Here is a 4,999-nt window from a genome sequence, read left to right on the forward strand (position 1 = left end):
TGTCCACCACAGCTGAGGCTGTGCTTCCACCTCTGCATGTCACAGGCAGCTCCAATCTGAAGCCCTGGGAGCTGCACCTGCCGTGGAGCCTGCAGTCTGCAGGACTCATCGCTGAGATCTGAAGGTCAATTCAGTCCCACCAGCCTCAGCAGGAAGAGATGACGAGCAGACTCTCAGACAATAGCTATTGGATCCCAACCAATGCCAAACACCTGAACCAACCCTCAGCCACCCACCTTGCAGCAAACACCCCAGCCCATCCTCCACATCACCCTTCCCTCCTCTCACCTACCCCGACCCACCAGCCCCACCAGCTATTCTAACCAATAACCCACTGGATCTTCTCAGCTCCTGTTAGATGTAAAAATTTCAAATAGCTGGTTAATTGAATTGACTTTAGACTCATAATGAAGGTGGTAAAAAAGCAAAAAACAAAAAAGGTGAAGTCTCTTCCTTAGGACTCCCAGCTGTGTGTAGGTGCACGTGTGTGTTTAGGGGTGGGTGTGTATGTTAATGAGTTGCTATCCTTCATTCTGGCTCCCCAAGGGCCACACCCAGCCTCCCACAACGACTGCCTAAGCAATAATGACTGCTTCTGGCTGGCACCTGGCAGGGCCTCCAGCAGGTAAGAAGACAGACCCCAACCACCACCATTTTGCAGTTCTAAGTATATGAAACATTAAAAACCTATGCCAAAATAAAGCAACAGGAACTAGACTTTATTCTAAAAGTTTGCATTTAGAAAATAAATGCTTTAGAATCAAACAAACCTCATATGCACAACTCACTTGAAGATAAAACCTCAGCGTCACCATCCACACACAGCCTTTGTAACTGTCACAGAAATGGTTTTTCTGGCCACCCTCACTCACACTGCACAACCCTCAACCACCCACCCTATTTTTTTTTTAATTTTTTTTTTTTAGAGACAGAGTCTCCCTCTGTTACCCAGCTGGAATGCAGTGTGGCTCAATCGTGGTTCACTGTAACCTTGAACTTCTGGACTCAAGCCATCCTCCCACCTCAGCCTCTGGAGTAGTTAAGAATACAGGCATGCACCACAACACCCAGCTAATTTTTTTTTAATTATTTATAGAAATGGGGTCTTGCTGTGTTGCCCAGGCTGGCCTCCAACTCCTGGGTTCAAGTGATCCCCCCTACCTCAGCCTCCCAAAGTGCTGCGATTACAGGCATGAGCCACCGTTCCCAGCAACACACTCTATTATATCCCTAGCTTCCATATTATCTTCCAGCTTCCAGGCAATTGTTTCATTGAATCTTGAGACCTGCTCTGCTTTCTAATAGACTCTTGGTAACATAGGACATCTTGCTAGGCTCAGCTGGCATCTATGCCCCACACTTCTGAAAAGCAGTGATGGTGCTTGAATTGGCCTGCAGGGTCCAAGGGTACCCATTGCCTTCTCAGTGTGTATTGTGTTACAGAAAATAACAGCCTTGCACAAATTCCACCTGCATGTCCTCCTGTACTAGCTAGGCTGTCAGGCACGCAAACTCCATGCAGGACCTGACTTTGATTTGTCATCTTCAAAACACTCCTCTCCCCCAGGGCAGGCAATCAGGGCAGGCTTTGGCAGCGGAGATGATGGCCTTGGCTGAAGTCAACCATGAAGGGGAATCCACGCTCCTCTGTGTCCTGTCACGGGCTGGCACGCCAGCTTTCATCGGAAATGACATTCCGTGTGGTCACCGCGTCATCCCACTTTATCCAGCACTGCCGAAGAAAGTGCATTTGCCAACCGCCCTAGGCCATGGAGGCACACTGCTACAGCCAGCCTTGGTCCCCAGATCATAATGGAGGGACACCCAGAGAGGAAAAGGGAGGTGGGAAGACCCCTCACCTGGCATGGGAGGGGCTGCCTGAGCTTAGAGACAAGGAGCAGTTACACACCAACGCATATTTACAGAGAGACTTTAAATGGATCTGCAGGGAACACCGTTTCAATCCCCACCCAGCTCAGAGCCAACAATTTCCCATTTCTTTGTAAACTACCCTGTATTAATGCAGTCTTTTACTTTGTGTATTCTGGTGCTTTGATATTTGGTGCCTTGCTGATCCTAGAAGGACAGCCACACCCAGGCCTAGCCCATTCCTTGAGACGGTAACCAACGGGCCCACAAACATGCTTCCCAAACCAACCAGCCCTGAGCCCACCCACCCCCCCGACCGCTCTGGGTATTAGGCTCTCACCTTCTGGGCCTCTGTCTATCTACCCTCATCACCCCGGGCCAGGTACCAAATAACCAGAGCCCACTGAAGACATTCACAAGAACCAATCCTAAGCCTGCTTCCTCTACCGCACCTGTGCCTCCCAGCAGAAACACCATAAAGGCAGCTTCCCTCCATCTGCCTTCTGGCTGCCCCTCCTGGCACACCCCTTCCACCTGGGAACTGTATGACAGTCTTTTCAACGGCAGGCACCCCTGACCTGCTAGTCTTGCCACACCTAAATCATAATGATACCTGTGTTACCGTCACCCTTCCCTGACTCAGGGGAATGTTTGCGCCCCAGGGGCTGACCACTGAGATAGGCTTATCATATCCGTTTTTGATTTTTTTTTTTTTTTTAGGAATTTGGAATTTGGTCCCAGAAGGAGACAAGTTGGCTTCTGTGAGGACCTACACATCTAAGGTGTAAACTCAAGTGCTGATGGGTCACCTTGTCCCACCTGGTACCCAGAGGGGCCAAAAGGGTCACAGTTCAGAGAGAAAAGAACGAGGGAGACGTGCAGAGAGAAGCAGGAGTGAGCTTGGCGCCAGCCCACAGCTGCTCTGCTCTGCTCTAGGGCTTCCCCGGATGGCGGCATTCCTAGCCCTGGGCCCCCATCTCTTGAGACCACATCTGGTCACTTCCAGGGCCACATCTCAGGTCCAGGAGCCTCTGGTGTCCGCTTCTATGCTTTTAGTTTGCCATTTGGGTGGTCCAACTGCCTGTCAAGTAGAACCCCTTGTGAAGCATTCCAGTCTCCTTTGGGCTGAGAAAAGTAACTTAAAAATTTTTTTTCTGCACCCTGCCAGGGATAACCCAGGCCTCAGCAAAGGGCAGGGCAGCATAGCGAGAAAAGCAAGTGCCCCAGGTTGAGAAAAGAATGGCAGAGACAGGAAGCAGCAAATGCCCTGGGTCAGGGAGTGAGGGACCACCTGATCGAGCTCCAACGTCAGCAGTTCTCATAGCACTGCCCAGACCCCAGCAGCAGGACATCCTGTGCCCCACCCCAGGCTACTGGATCAGAGGCTAGAGATGGGACCCAGCAACCTGCAGTGAACAAGCCCCCGGACGATTCTGATGTGGCCAGAAGTGTGAGAAGCGCTACTCAGATGGTTCTCAACTCTGGCTGTACGAGAGGATAAGCCCAGGAAGCCTGCATCCCACCTTCACACCAAAAAAGACCAGGCCAGTCAGTACTTTTTAAGCTCCTATGTGATTCTAACGTGCTGCTCACCAGGGTGGAGGGCTGTACCACCCACGTTCTCCGTTGCTATGTCTTTGGCTCCTGCAGAGAGAAAAAGCAAGTAAGTGAGAACCTTTCAAGGTGGACTCACAGAGGACAGTTAATAAAGACAGAGGTGTAGCAAAGGCTGCCGAGCTGGGTGAGAAGGAGCCTTACAGGACAGTGGTGCTTCCAATGTCTGATCCTCAGTGTCTAATCAGGGAAACCAGGGATCTCAGACTCTGGTTCACACTCACCAAGCTCACAAAAGACCGAGGTCTGCACCAGCATCTTCACCTATTCTTTCATTCATTCATTTATTCATTCATTTTGGTAATATGCTTTCAAGCACCTGCTCCAAGCCCAGCATTGTTCTAGGCTCTAAGGATTTCCAAGCCAGTGGAGGAAAGTGGCAATAATAAAGATGTAAACAAATAAATGGCTTCATTATAACCAGAAAGATGTATTGTAAGCAATACTCAGGCAGGTCCTCTGCACTGGACAGTTCCCTCCACAAGGTAGAGCCATTCCAATGTCATTTCTTGCTGGATTCAATCTGGGCAATTGGCATTATCTGTTGTCACTCATTCTGCAGCATCGCCCGTGAGTCTGTAAGCCTTGATCTGACAACACTCAGGCAGTGCAACTAGGGGCACCAATAATATTTTGGAAATAGAACTAGGATGAAATTTATTCTGATTCCATCTATATGTAAAAGGGTTGCTAAGTACAAAAACACAAAATTATAGACACTACAATCACATACTTAAGAAAATCAATCTTGTACCATAAAGTGATGATGCATTGATAACAGATCATACTTACTTGTTTTAGGCGTCTCTATTCAGAACACTCTGTTAGCCTGAATCCATTTCCAGAATGCACTTGACAGACTTCCAGCTGCTTTTTAAATACATTCCATGCTCGTTCAAGCCGATCTGCTTCTCAAAGCAGTGAATGAAAATCAAATAAGGCAGCGTGTGAGTCAGCACAGGCTGCGTCTAACAAAGTACCTTAGGGCGGGATGGCTTAGAAACAACAGGAATCTGGAATTTATTTCTCACATTTCTGGAGGCTGGAAGTCGAGATCAGGTGCCAGCATGGGGTTCTGGTGGGGGGACCCTCTTCCTGGTCACTAATGACCATCTTCTCCCTGTGTCCTCACTGGATGAAAAGGTGAGGGGGCTCTCTGGGGTCTCTTTTATAAGTTCACTAATCCCATTCATGAAGGCCTGCCCCTCATGATCTAATTACCTCCCAAAGACTCCACCTTCTAGCAGAAGAACCTTGGAGGTGAGGATTTCAACAACTGAATTTTGACTCTTGGGGGAAACCAACATTCAGTTCACAGCAAGCAGTAAATGGTGTCTTACCTGAATCATGGGTTCATGCCTTGCCTTCCAGCCACTGAATGAGGAAGAGCAAGTCCATCCCCTGAGGCTCCAAGGAAACAGCCCCAACACCACCCATCAAAGCCCTCAGGAGGGGGAATGAATGGCCAACCATCCTGACCACACTCCCAACAGCCAAAGTCACCAAGAAGATAATG

The 4,999-nt window shown here is 49.1% G+C and overlaps 1 long non-coding RNA gene across 1 annotated transcript; it reads right to left on the reverse strand.

The window, feature by feature from the left end:
- On the reverse strand, window positions 1-4,404 carry LOC129397216 (uncharacterized). Its single transcript, XR_008624458.2, has 3 exons — window positions 4,276-4,404; window positions 3,463-3,513; window positions 1-1,732 (listed from the first exon to the last, which is right to left on the reverse strand). It is a non-coding gene; the product is annotated as an uncharacterized LOC129397216 (long non-coding RNA).
- Window positions 4,405-4,999: the final 595 nt, after the last annotated feature.

The sequence above is a fragment of the Pan paniscus genome, chromosome 12, assembly GCF_029289425.2.
Source record: "Pan paniscus chromosome 12, NHGRI_mPanPan1-v2.0_pri, whole genome shotgun sequence".
NCBI lineage: Eukaryota > Metazoa > Chordata > Mammalia > Primates > Hominidae > Pan > Pan paniscus.